Below are 14,526 nucleotides of genomic sequence, written 5' to 3' on the forward strand. Positions count from 1 at the left end.
TATATATATATATATATATATATATATATATATATATATCCATCCTAATCAGGCAGTTCATTCATGTCAAACTGAGTGAATGCATGGTACATATTCACAGGTTAACTCACTTGAGGGTCCTTTTGCACTCTCCTGCACATCTAGCCATCTCGATCCTCTTCCTACAACCATTGTACTTAATGGTCACATTCACAGGAGTAGTCCTGCAGTCATTGTTACCTAGAGCAAAGAGCAAACAAGACAAAAAATGGAGATTTAACATTTTGACGATTATTTGGTATCCTTTATCTTAACCAAAGGGAAAAGATGTATCAGCTACTTCCCCATGCTCTGAAGGGAGCCACTGTCTGTCTCGGCCCCCATTGTGAAGAGTGCCTGGTTAATACTGGGATAGACACTGTTGATTGTTGCTATGATTATATGACAGGGGAAAAGGAAAAAGAAATGATAAGTAGAACAAACAGAGAGGGGGTAGGACAGTCAGAGCAGAGAGAGGAGGATGGTACATTGCTGCCAGGTATTTCCTTATTGTGGATTACATAATCTTGTGTTCTAAAACACAGATTTACAACACAGATTGCTGGTGTTAGGATAGAAGTCTGTTGGGTTTTTTTGTTTGTTTGTTTTGCTTCGTTTTATACACAGAAATAAAAAATTCCCTTCTAAACATAACTGGTGATAATTTTTTTTTTTACAATCTACTGACAATAAATAACTATAACACCCTTTGCAAGCATACAGGTTGGCAGCTTACATTATGACCTAGATTTCTGTATTTTAACACAACGGGTCAACCTTCTATTAATGATCTGCCATTCCGTCTTAAAGATACTTTCTCAGCCAGTTAGATATTTTCTATGTACAGAAGTTAACTTACATTTATAGCAACATTTATTGGAATCGTAGATTCTTTCTTCCTGCGGGAACAAAGGATTGAAATGTTTAATATTGAACGAAATATGGCATTTCTTAATCTACGAAAGTAGCAACGCGAAAGGGAAATGGAGAGAGGTAAGCATGCTGACATCAGCTCCAGGGCTAGGCAAGTACACAAGGAGTTGAACTTGGTAATGAACATGAGTCTGACTGAGACTTCATAACGACAAGAAGAAATGGAAGAATATGCAAATATGAGAGAAACAAACATGTTTCACTTTCTTCAAAGGAAAATTTCTGTAACACAATACCAGATGCCATCAGCTTCTTTCACTCAAGATCTGCACTTAAACTTCATTTCAAATTCATACCTATCTAACTCTTAATTTGAGAACCAAATAAACTATTGAAACACAGTATTAGAATCCTAAGGTAATAATTTATACTAAGTTATAAATTACATGATTCAGAAAGAAAAGTTGTAACTTAATATTCAACATTAACTAATTTAAAAACAACATATATTGAATGTGTTGGCACAAGCTATAAGGGTATGAGGAGAGGGAACCTCATTTTTAATAAATGTCCCAACTAGATTGGCCTGTATGAAAGCTCATAGGCATTTTTCTTGTTTAATGATTAATATAGGAGGGCCCAACTCACTGTAGGCAGAGCCACCCCAGAGCTAATGGTCCTGGGATGTATAAGAACACAGCCTGGCAAAGCCATGGGAAGAAAACTATTAAGCAGCATCCTTTCATGGCCTCTGCATCAGCTCCTGCCTCCAGGTTCCTGCCTTGAATTCCTGTCCTGACTTTCCTAGGGATGGAGTGTGACCTGAAAGTGTAAGATGAATAAGCCCATTGCTCTCCAAGTCGCTTCTGATCATGGTCTTCACCACGGCGATAGAAACTAAAATTCGGAGACAGAGGAATGATGGTTGTGGCACCCAGATATAAATAGTACAGATACGTGTCATTTTAGAGAACTTGAATTTTTGTAGGAAGTAATTAATCTTCCACGAGTTTTTATTTAAAAAGATCTTTTTTTTTTTTTAGTTTTGTTCATAAAATAGTGAAGAGGAATTTGGCTCAATAATTCAGAGTGCTTGTTTCATAAAATAATAATAATAATAATAATAATAATAATAATCTTCATTACTATTATTTGTTGTTGTTTTAAAATTTTAATTAAAATCTAATTGCATCATCAAATATTTTTCATGATCTCAGTTCACTTTTATATCCATAACCTCTTATTCTTTAATTATTGATAAATATATATAAAATTTACACAGAGAAACAGAAAGACAGACAGAGGCAGAGGAGACAGAGGCAGAATATTTTTTGTTTTTACAGAGGACCCAGATACATTTCCCAGAATCTACATGGTGGCTCCATAATTCACATTCCATTTCCAGGGGATTCAACATCTTCTTCTGACCTCTGAGAGTATAAAGTATGGACATGGGGCACATACATATGTGCAGGCAAACACTTATACACATAAATTAAAATAACTATAAAAATAGCTCTGTTTTGCAATAGCCTACTTTTAAAATAGCATTAAACTAAGTTTTACAGAGCTGGAAAAATAAAAGCCTTTCTTGGTTTGAAGAATATACTCAACAAAAGCTATCACTTCTGGAATCACATGCTTCTCAATACATGGATTTGTATAACTATCCATGAATCTAACCACAAATTTATACCTCTTGGCCAAAGGCCAACTTTTCCCAAGTAGCAGGAGGGAGAGAAGGGTCTGAGTTGAGCTTGAGAGGTGACCTCATGTTAAGACCATGACTTACTTCTGCACACCATGTTTGCTTTGGACAGTCTTGAACCACAGCCACCAAGCCTGTGGTGTTGCAGGTATAGGAGAGACATGGGTTGCTAGGGTCCTCAAAGGACGAACCAATCTGCAAGTTAAGTATGGGGGAGAAGAGAAGTTATTTGCTTTGAATATAATTTAGCTTACCAGTTAAAAACTGTTTAAAAAAATGAATGAATGAAATTTCTGATTTTAGTATCTGTGAAGCAGCACTTTCAGTGGTCAAGTAAACAATTAAGGGAAGGTACTTTGCATATCTTCAACTTCAGTGAATAAATTAAAGTTCTTTAATTGGGGGAGCATGGAATGCGTCAAGATTCTCAATCTTCAAAATAAAACTAATGATAGTCACTGGTATATGTCTGAGAAAATTCTTCAAGAAACGATGTTTTATGGTATGCAAGAAGGATACCAATTTTTAGATTCTCTCCTTCAAGGAAAATATGATATCTAAGAGGGAAACATGACACAAAAGCAGTTTATTGAATCAAGACTCATGGACCCACAAGATGTCTTAGTATATGAAAGTTCTTGGTACAAAATGGATGGATAACTTGAGTTGGATCCTAGCAATCCACTGAGGGAAGAGAGAACTGATGCTTAAAAGATACCTGTGGCCATCACACATGTGCCATAGGACATGCTCATACACTAATAATAGACAAAAAATTTGAATGAGGACTAACAGGGGCTACAGAGATGGTTCAATGCTTAAGAGTACTTGCTGCTCTTCCAGAAGACCAGGGTTGGACCAGCACCCACATGGAGGCTTACCATCTACATATACCTCAGTCCCAGGAAATCCAGTTCCCTCTTCTGCCCTTTGAGAGCATCAGGGACTCACATGGTACACATGCATAGACGCAGACAAAAATACTCATATGCATAAATAAAAATAAATAAAATTTTAAAGCAGAGCTAATGTCAATACTTCCAAGACGGCTTACTTCTATGTTTGTCAAAGCTCTTCAGACTGTTGTGTAATTAATTTCTGCCCAACATTTAAAGTACAGTCTGAGAAATAGTGTTTAATTTAGACCAGTGGCTCTCAGCCTTCCTAATGCTGCAACCCTTTAACACAGTTGCCAATGTTTTGGTAACTCCCAAATATAAAATTATTTTCACTGCTATTTCATAGCTGTAATTTTGCTATTGTTATGAATCACAATGTAAATATCTGATATGCAGAGTATCTGATATGCAACCCCTGTGAAAGGGTCATTTTATCCCAGAGGGGTTGCAACTCACAGGTTGAGAACCTCTGATTTAGAGCCTTAGGCCATAAGATAAAGTACCCTATAAACTGAAATTTTTACTATTTCAACTCTATTGCGTGTAAATTATTGGGATTTCCCGTTTTGCTTTTCCCCTTTGTGTTTTGGTTTCCAGAGTCACACCAATTTTGGATTTGGAACGTTGCAAAGATCAGAACTGAAATTTGAGTGAGGCAATTGATTTGTGTAAATAAAACTGCTTCATGCATGCCCTCCGTCCCCCACTGTGTGTTTCTTAGCATGCTTAGTTTGAGTTTTTTTTTAAGTATGTAGCAACACCAGCTGAGAGTGTGCATATCAGTGGAAAGCATCTGACATCCTGGGAAGTTAAGCCCTGCCCTAAATGTGAGCTCAGTGGTTCAGACCCAGCCCAATCTAGGCTAAGCCCCTTTATTTGGTGGAGCCCTTGAGATTTCTTATTTGATTTCTGGCAGTTTGGCCATCTGATCTTTCAGTTGTAATTACACTTGAACTCTGCTCATTGATTTGAATGTGGCGCAGTGTGTCTTCTCCATCTGGCAAGACCCTGGGGAAATTCTGTTCCGAGATCAACTGCTGGCTGCTTTAATGATCTAGAGCACTGCCTCCTTTGGAAGGAGTATGACAGGTTGCTTTTTATGTGAGGTGTTGATGTAAATCGTGTGGACAGAGAAACACTTATCCTTGGACTTTAGCAAAGTGTTTTTAAAACCTTTTTTTTTAAACATAATACATAGTATTTTTCATAATACTGAAAACCCCCGCTGGTGTGGCTTATCATTGCTTCTATTCCTATGATTGCATAAATAAAATAGAGATGAAAAGCCTTACCTCATAATCAGTGTTGTTAAATAAACATGTTCTTGGTTCTGAAAAACAAATATAATATGCTCCTTTATTATTTATGAAGGAGTAAGATGAGGTCATATTTATGAACTCATTATGCTTTTCTTAGAATAGCACCATTGCCTTTGAACCTATTGACGCTGTTAATATCTCTTGATTCAGATTTTTTTTAATAACAATTATAAGTTTTAAGAAGTACCAACTCTGTTTTATCCATCATGACCTAATGTCATGTGTGACATATTAGCTCAAAAATACTGCTTAAATGTATAAATGGGCAAACAACATACAGATTTAGTTCATCTGATGTGTTACAGACACATACCACAGTGGCTAATGTCACAGCAGGAATCATTCGATTTGAACTTCACTAGCCTCTCTCCAGTTTGGCATGTGGGTGGAGAAGGACATTCTTGAGGTTTGCAATCTACGGCCTGTGCTTCCGTGCAGGTACACTGATGGCAATTTGATATCCATACGTCTCCAGGCTGCAGATACAAATCGCATTTAGATTTTTTTTTCACAAAGAGCCAGAAAGGAAATTTAGATTAAGATAGAACAGAACTGTATGCTTACAGATTTCTCTTCTCCCAGTGGGCCGTGACACACTGTTAACATAAAGTGATAAATGCTAATTAAAGTTTACGAATCACAATCACTTGCTATTTATAGATAACCAGCAGGGAGCCCCTACTATAAATGACACTGGGATTTCAAAGGCATACTTATGTAGATATTGTGTCCAAAGCTGGATAAATCACACCTACCTGCTTCCAGCAAAATGCTTTGTTTAAATGTGTGTGTGTGTGTGTGTGTGTGGTGTCCACACTATTCAGCTCACTGTCATATAAACTGCTTCCTGTCTCTGAAATCCAAGAAGTACCAAGGTTTTATCATTGGTAAACCCATAGATCCCAATTTTAATCAGTCATTTGAATTCTCTGTCACAGGTGACATTAACTTTCACATGCAAAAAAGACCAAAAAGTTAGTTTTTCTTTAAATTTAACATTCAGAAAACTCTACCCATATTAAAGCTCTTCTTATTCCTCTCACTTTGTCTCTAGTCTTTCGATGGGACTTTTTCTCCATGATGTCCAGCACTGAGTGGAAGGTTCTCAGACTTCCGAGGCATTTGAGACCATCAACACTAATGAACAAGGACACCGCTCTATCTCCACACAAACAGATTTGCAAGAACCCCCGACGTAAACGGACAAAACAGATTGTGTCTTCTTGCCTCAGGCACAGACTTCTCTTGTAGATTAAATTGTTCCTAGGAGCCCTGCTCATTAATTGTAGTTTGTCATCCAAAGTACCTACAAGTCCCCTTCTCTTGCCCTCACTTTAAATCTTTCCTTTCTTTACTCTTGGGTAATCTACCTCATCCTTATCTGGTCAGCAACTCAACTCCTGAGATTTTTTTTTTTCTGGACCAATTGGTTCTTTACGATACAGCTACAGCAATTTTCTTAATATCTAATTATCTAATTGTTTTTATTTTAAATGCTAGTCATCTTTTAAAATAAATACTTTATTTTGGTTTCCAAATCTCCAAGATTAAAGCTACTTTTTTACTCCGCTCAGCCCTCTTATTTATTGGCTCTGTAATAGTCAACTTACGGCCACTTCTACAACTTACATTCGCCACACAATGCGTATTTACTTCTTATCGTGAACTTTATTGACTGCTGTATCTGATAACTGTATTTAAAAAAATCTTTCCTTTCTCATTAAATAAAGCGAATACTGTCTCTTTATTGATTGCTCACTGCAAAAATACATTACATTATCTAAAAAGTAGTGGAAATTTAATAAATTTCGCTGAAATTATTAAACTCAGGCATACCTGCAATTTTCACCCAGAACACAATCCCTAAAAGTTATATTATATAGTTTTTTAAGTGATCACCATTACGAGAGCAGTACCATTAGCTACCTTTGATCAAGATAGGTAATTACATGAAAGAGCTGGCAGGAGAGCTGATGTGTATTGTTTGGCTGCATTTATTTGCGGACAGGAAAATAAGTATTATACATTGTTTGACGAGTAAAAGACAGTTTCATGCACTTAGTTTATTCTGAAACCTTCTGTGACCTGTCATGTATTGGAGTGACTTCAGATACCTAATGTACAAGAAGAACAATCACTACAGAACTACTCTGGCATTGGGTGCACTCACCTGGGGCTGGTGGGAGCGTGCCTGGACACTCTGTGGAAACAGAAAACCTGTTAGCCTCTGAAGTTTTCAGAATGGTGTCATGGTGTTGGGGAAAATACATTTACCTGACTGATTACTATAATGCTGAAACAATTGGCTATACAGCCAATCTCCCACAGACCACCTGTCTTTCTACTCTGTACTGTTTATGGCATTTGGCATCCTAGTATTGTAAGGTGTTTCATTTAGAACTCAAACTTTAATATAGAAAATAAAACTAAAGTTCCATTGAAATTTTTCTTGGAAAAGAATTAGGCCCTTGAATAAAGAGAAAGGATGGTTTCATGGCATGGGGATATAATTTTAGTAACAGCTTCAATCTTAAGAACATTTATCCTATTTCCACTTTTTCTAATGTGTTAATTTTGTTCCATCCCTCCCAAATGCTTTAGGCCAATGATAAACATGTATCCATTTGAGTTTCTATACTCCACAGATATTTGCATGGATATATTTTCAAAATTCTAATTCCAAATTCTAATTCAAAATTGCTGAAGGTCAAATTTGTACTGTCATTCTACCCTGCCAAAAGAAAATCTGGCCTAGGATGGGTGTACTTAAAATAAATTTAATATTTCTACATGTTTACTTGAGGCAACTCCAACAACTGCTACAAAAATTTGATAATAAAATTGTAAAATATGTGAAAATTTGGAGGGTTAAATGCCTCTAACTCTTTGTCTTTGTTAAGGCAATCTAGGACACACACACACACACATACACACACACACATACACACACACGTGTATTCAGAATAATCTTTTAATTTCCACAGTGATATCAGAGCCACTTTCTCCAAGCCATGTCATTCTTCTGATAAAACTTAGAGGAGGTCTCATTTGTTGTGATGATGAAGTCACCTTTAAATTTGGAGCTCAAATCTTTCATATATTCTTCTGTATTTCTTAATCTTCCTCCTTGACCCTCATGCTTGCACTGCCAACGTGTGGCCTATTCCTAAACTCCCCCATGCATCTTCATGTCTCTGTTTTTATGTTTGGTAGAATTTCATGTTTGGTAGAAATTTGATGCCCACTTAGCTAGTCTCAAATTCAACAATTCCCATTCTGGAATTCCCTTTACTCATGACTATCAACTACAGGATCACAATATTCATATATATTTTTTAATAATCAACAAATCACCAGTATCTGTGTCTACAATACCCTCTGCCCCCAATAAAAAGGTTGCAGCATGGCAATCACTGTCTCTTACTGATGCTTTTGCTTCTTATTTATGCTAGAAAACCCACCACATTTTAAGTACAGGAAACGCCAGTAGATCATGAAGCAATTGGAGGTCTCATACTAACCTGTTTTATCCTCGATGTCTTGACTTTCTGTTGCTTTTGCAGTGGTTTCTAGGGCAAAGAGGATGACAATACAATGTTTAACTCATACTAATCATAATTCAGATCATGTCTCTGTGTGCTCAATTCAGTCATGGCAGATTCGTGGGCAAGGAGGACCCCATGTGGAAGAGATAAATTTCACAGGATTCATTTGATTCCACTGGATCTCTCCATATTACCTGTCTGGGATATATTGGGGCTGGTTGTGACTCTAGGTGTTACCAAAGTGGAATCTGCAAAGAAAAGGAAATATAGATAATTCCAGGATCAGCACCTCCATAACCTTCTTTTTGAGAATCTCAGACTGTCAAGCACAGCCAGAAATCCCAAAGATTGGAAGGCTGGGATAGGATTGAAAGTCTGAGACCAGTATATGATACATAGTGAGACCTTACTTCAAAACACGATAGAGCAGCCGGGCGGTGGTGGCGCACGCCTTTAATCCCAGCACTTGGGAGGCAGAGGCAGGCGGATTTCTGAGTTCGAGAGTTCGAGGCTAGCCTGGTCTACAGCGTGAGTTCCAGGACAGCCAGGGCTACACAGAGAAACCCTGTCTCGAAAAACCAAAAAAAAAAAAAAAAAAAAACACGATAGAGCTCTCAGACTGCATGCTATATCTTAAGAGTCAGGTGTCTTTGTGCTCAAAGGGATTCCAGGCTGTGTGATAAAAGGAAGTTTTCCATTCTTCCTGGCCCCCATTCTAGTCTGCCTCCTTCCCAGAAAACCTCAATTCAGCTCCTCAGGAATGAAGCCACAGAGAGCGCTGAAGGGTGATACAGCCAAGATTCCTTTGTTAGTGCTTCATTTCCAGACTGAAAAAACATAGCAAGTTTACCCACTCCGAAAAACAGAACGGACTTGAACAAATTCACGTTTCTTATCTTCGATAAGGGACCCCCTTCTTATCCAAAAAGAAATAAACCCTGTTTTCTTACAAACCCTCACTTTTGCTATGGCTTCATGTTTCGTGACTGTCCTAGGCACCCCTGTATTTCCTCCTGTGCTTTGTTTGACTGATGCTTCTGTGGGAACTCCTGAGGGATTAATTTAAATCATTTTAATTCCTCGAGAACTTAGTCATGAGAAAAAACAGCAACAACATGACAATGGGTGAATTAAACATCTCTATTCACCCACTAGACCTGGAATTCTCTAGGTCTCTGGAAACTTCAGCTGAACCTGAAGTAACACCTGGACAGAAAGATGGATAAGACACTGAGAGCAAAACATCTTCTTAGCTCCCCAAAATTGTGTCTAAGAGAGAAGGCCATGGTCTGAAGGAAAAGGACCCAGCTTGGTTCACTTAAGATTTTATCAGATAAAGTCAAAGCACCACAGCAGAAAAGGCCACGTGCAGCTTATCAAAAGAAGCACAAAACCCTATGTCTATTCATTTTTCTCTCATCCGCCATTGACTACAGAGACTGGCTACTCTCGTCTTCCAATCTACTACAGACCCTGAAGAACCACTACCCTAGAGGCTCAAAACAGGAGTCACTCACTAGTTGCTGTTCTAACTCCAGTGTATTCTCCAACTTATCTAAAAGCTGTAGCCTCTGAACAGAGATGGAGCAGAGCTTGGGACACCAACATTTGGAAAGTGTGCAGCCCTGTGAATTTACACACATTCTCTGTGAATTTACACACATTCCCTAGAAAAGGCTCCGCAGTTTAGAGACAAATTTCCCCAATTGTATTTGTGACCCATGATTGCAGGAACTGCCAGGGGCTACATTGCTACCAGTAGTGACTCCTGTGGTGACTGAAATCACAGAAAGATGGGTCTAATCTATGAATCCCTCAAACCTAAAATTAGGATTTGAGTTTAGCATAAATGTGTGGGTTTCTTGAGTCAATTTTCTTGCTTCTACTGATGCATTATTCATGATCCCTGTTACACCATTTACTCTAGATATATAAAGGGCAGTTCACATAGTTATGTGTGATCATCTAGGCAATTTGTATTCAAAGATAGAGCTGGGAAAAAATTCCCCCAAATACATCATGTCAGACAACATAAAATGAAGGGGAAAGTCATTGGCTGCTGGGGTCCATCTACCTAGACTCCAGCATCTGAACTTCTTCAACTTTACAAACAAGTTGTTGCTTCCAAGTGTAAAGAGAAAAGCAAAGAAGTTCAGAACCACGACTAGTAAAAGTTGGCGGTGCATTTGTGGCATCCAATTACTAAGCTCCTTCTATGAAGTCATCAGTTTCCCTATGTTGGGACCACCAGATGCAGAACAGAGTCATGCAAGAGACCTGTGGTGTCTGACATAAAGTGGTAAAGGAGGAATGATGAAAACAAAGCACCATTATCATCCTAAAGTTGTGGTTCTCAAACTTCCTAATGCCAGGGCACACTAGTACAGTTCTTCATGTTATGGAGATCCCCTCCCCCCAACCATAAAAATCATTTTGTTGCTACTTTATAACTGTAACGCTGCTGTTGTGAATCATAAACTATCTCACATGTAGGTTTTCTGATATGTGATCCCTGTGAAAGGGTCATTCAATCCCCAAAGGAGTCAAGGCCTACAGGTTGATAACCACTGTCCAAAGAGAATAGCCAACAATGGCACATCATCTGGTTGCTGCTCGAGGAATCTACTAATATTACAGTAAAAAAAAGAAATTATTCATCTTCAACTTCTGTTTACCTGAAACAGAACTCTCTGAGCGTGTATTTCCTCCAGCTGATGTAGTGATTCCTGAAATGACAAATGGAAAAAGAAAGCTTATTGGGCCCTCCACTCTAGTTTAAAGCAACTATGTGATGACCCCTAAAATCTGCCTAGTCTCCAATGAAGATGTTGTTGATCTTCCTGAGAGCTCCTAAAAGGTCAATTTTCTTATTACCAAGAAAAAAAATAAAGTTGTCATTTTTCATCACTCCAAAATCATACACCTGGCATCCATTCCCACTTGGGTTGCCTCCTGTGACATTGATTCCACCAACTCTCATGAAGTCGTGGCTTTTGAAAGAAACAGATGAAAGATGGGGATTTGGAAAGGCAATGTGTGGCATCGTCATGTAGGTAGAGCTGGGCACCCTCCTCTAAGAACAGTTTTCTCACCTTGACTAGAATTTCTAGATTCCTTAGTCACGCTCACAGCTGCACTGGTGGAACCTGGGATAAGAGAGCATGGGATCAACATGGAGGGTGCTCTTCCCTGACACAACCAAGGGATACAGCAAGAGTTTTCATTCAGGATTGTGCTCTGGGCAGCTCTGGGAGGTGCCATTCCAAATCTGTTTTGTCAACTTGGCAATTCTTTGAACATGTGCTTTCATTGGCCTTTCTGTTCCTGGATTAAGCTTTTTCCCTACACCCCATTCATTTAATTCTTTCAATAAATCTGTATTGCTGCTGCTTAGTCACAAGAATCATACCAAATTAAATGAAGGCATTTCCTGAGAAGCCTATGTTATAGTAGGCTTACCAGAGAAACCTAACAGAATCTTCACTCCAATGACCGACTGTGACAGGAGTATCATCTCTAAAAAGACAAAAGCCTTCATTTTCTTTATTCAGTAATAAACTTATACCCGTGTCTTTGTGGTTTTAAGACAATCTAGAAGTTTCTATAGAACATATTGCTCCTTTGGTAAATTTACACAAGACATCTTCTAGTCTAATCTGGTGGTGTTTAGTCATAGGGAAGTAGATTTTAGCCAGATCACCCATCTACCTTTCAGTGAGTGTATCCCATGATATTCTGTTGATTGGTCAAAGAAGCACAAACCTAAGAAATGCTAATGTGTTTGAATAGCATTTATTGACACCAAATGTTGAACATCTAATATAACTTTGTCCTATGTCCCAATAGTTTGACAAATATCAGGAACTAGAAATTTTGGAAGGTTTTAAGGAGTTTCTTGAAAGTGTACCTGATGCCTGTGATTACTTTCACTTTGGGGTCCTACTTTCTCCGAGAGTGATGGTGGCTTTTGAGAGGGGTGAAGTCAAGATAGGTGGCTGAGAATCACCCCCATAGAGGGAGCCATTGAAGATGTCCCAGCAGCTTATTACCTCATCTGAGTGACTTTCAGGTCCAACCCCAGCGCTGGCTAATAAACAGAGGACCTCAAATCATCACCCTGATTGATGTGACTCTCCCACAGACCTGTCTGTGTAGAGAAAACTTGAGGGCATGTCTTTCCAAGGCCCCTTCACAGCTTCCTGATGAGTTAACAGTCATATACATGCCCAATGACCCACACAAATGAAGTGATCAAGATTGTAATGCTCCCATAATGAAGCCCACCCCTCAAATTCCATCTATGATGGAATAGAGAACAAGGTGCCTTTCTCCCAAATTTACTGTCACAATTCCAGTTGCCTGGCCTCTTGAGGCTGCAGTGATGCCTATCATGGGATAAGAACCAAAAATAATCCTGACTGTGCCATGAACATGAGCCACATATTAGTATCATTACTGTTTAGGAAAAAATACCTTCATGTAAGCCAGGTGTGATAGTACATGCCTGTAATACCAGCACTCTGGAGGCAGAGATCAAGGCAGGTAACTTGCTATGAGTTCTAGTACAGACTGGTTTACATAATCAATTTTAGGCACAAGTGAGATTTTTGTCTCAAAAATCCAAACAAAATAAATAAACCCCCAAACTTTTGTATAGGGTAGGATGTCTTCTAGCATTCAAACTATTTCTTCTTTCTCTAACACTTTAGCAGTGGGCCATGTGTGTAACACATGAGACAATTCCCACTCTAACTATACAAACAACCCATCTTTTGGATGGCTATGAGACCAGTTGCTGCTGAGAGGACTTTTCCAGAATATGTTCAGCTGAAGGAAAATATCTGAAGTACTACAAACTACTCTGTAGGAAAACATTGCCTACTACCAAGCAAGCACATCAGTCAAGTTGTAACACCCATACTTAGCTGTGGGAGCTTCCGGGCCTCACCTGCTGTGGTTGTGCTCCCATGGGGACTGCTATTGCTTGTTGAAGTTGTAGGCTCTAGAGGAGGAAAATGAAGGATGGTGAGGTTCAAGAATTTGGTCTGGGGAGGGAAGAATTGTGTTGATGTGTTATCAGAGTAGACCGCTTAACTATATTATGACCTTAGATATCTATTACCTCTTTTGAATATATCTCTGTGGGAAGTCATAGGTATAACTGTTGCTTCCTCACAGGACCCATAGAGCATTAGCAATATTAAAGAAGCTATGTGGATCTGACCCATTCTGACCCAAAAAAGGGCCTTTTGTCAAATCACTGCCTCTAAAGGAATGAACCATCTACTCTGCTCCTTCCCATTAATCACTGGGTTCTCTCTTCATAGAGAAGACTGAAGGTAAGAGCTGAATTCTCCCTCACCTGATAAGGCAAGGGTGCCTGCTATGGCAGGTGAGTAAAGAAGTAACAGAAACAGATTATCTTTCTGAACTGTGTACATCAATCGCTTGCATACAATCAATTAAAATGCTTTGATTTCAGCTGTTGAAAACAAAATTCCTTGACTCTGATATTCTCAAATGATATTTAATCCATCTTGTGTAACTTCAAACTCCAAGAGCTGCAGCTCCTCCGGGTGAAAGCACTGTGGTATATTTTAAATAAGGAGAAGGCTACAAAATGATACATTGTTTCATCCCATTAAAATCATCTGAGCATCTTCTTTGTGTGGTTCTGTCTTCATCCTTGGGCTGCACTAGTGAGCAGAATACTCAAGGACATCTCTCCTCTCCTGGCACTCACTGCAGCATCTGGTAACCAGAGGGGAATGAAAACCACAAGAAAACTAGAGTTTTCAATGTTAGTATGTACTTTTTGAGAGAAAAAAGTAAATGGCATGTAATAATTATGGTCTTGATATACAGACACTGGCCAATAGGGTAACACTCTCAATCCACAGTTTCCAGGGAATTCTTGGACAAGCCTGCAGGCTGGATCCACAGGAAAAATGCCATGCCTCCCTTTCCTCAACTAACCTCCTCACTCATCTTTACTACGGCCATACAAAGAAAGACTTGATTTTTTAAAAAGGGAAAACAATGGAATAAGAGCTAATGTAATGTTCACATCTGTGGTGTGTTTCTATAATTCCCTGTATTAGGTCCCACTGGTTCTTTAGTTTCCAAAAAGATTGCAGTGGTGGTACCTAAAGCAAGAACACAGT

The 14,526-nt window shown here is 38.7% G+C and overlaps 2 long non-coding RNA genes across 2 annotated transcripts; both read right to left on the reverse strand.

Moving 5' to 3' along the window:
• Nucleotides 1–116: 116 nt before the first annotated feature.
• On the reverse strand, nt 117–2,714 carry LOC114608202. Its single transcript, XR_003709318.1, has 3 exons — nt 2,684–2,714; nt 878–917; nt 117–219 (listed from the first exon to the last, which is right to left on the reverse strand). It is a non-coding gene; the product is annotated as an uncharacterized LOC114608202 (long non-coding RNA).
• A 5,844-nt stretch (nt 2,715–8,558) lies between these two features.
• Nucleotides 8,559–13,365, reverse strand: LOC114608200. The gene is made up of 3 exons (XR_003709317.1): nt 13,311–13,365; nt 11,038–11,088; nt 8,559–8,610 (listed from the first exon to the last, which is right to left on the reverse strand). It is a non-coding gene; the product is annotated as an uncharacterized LOC114608200 (long non-coding RNA).
• Nucleotides 13,366–14,526: the final 1,161 nt, after the last annotated feature.

Source organism: Grammomys surdaster, unplaced genomic scaffold (genome assembly GCF_004785775.1).
Source record: "Grammomys surdaster isolate TR1022 unplaced genomic scaffold, NIH_TR_1.0 125878, whole genome shotgun sequence".
Classification (NCBI taxonomy): Eukaryota; Metazoa; Chordata; class Mammalia; order Rodentia; family Muridae; genus Grammomys; species Grammomys surdaster.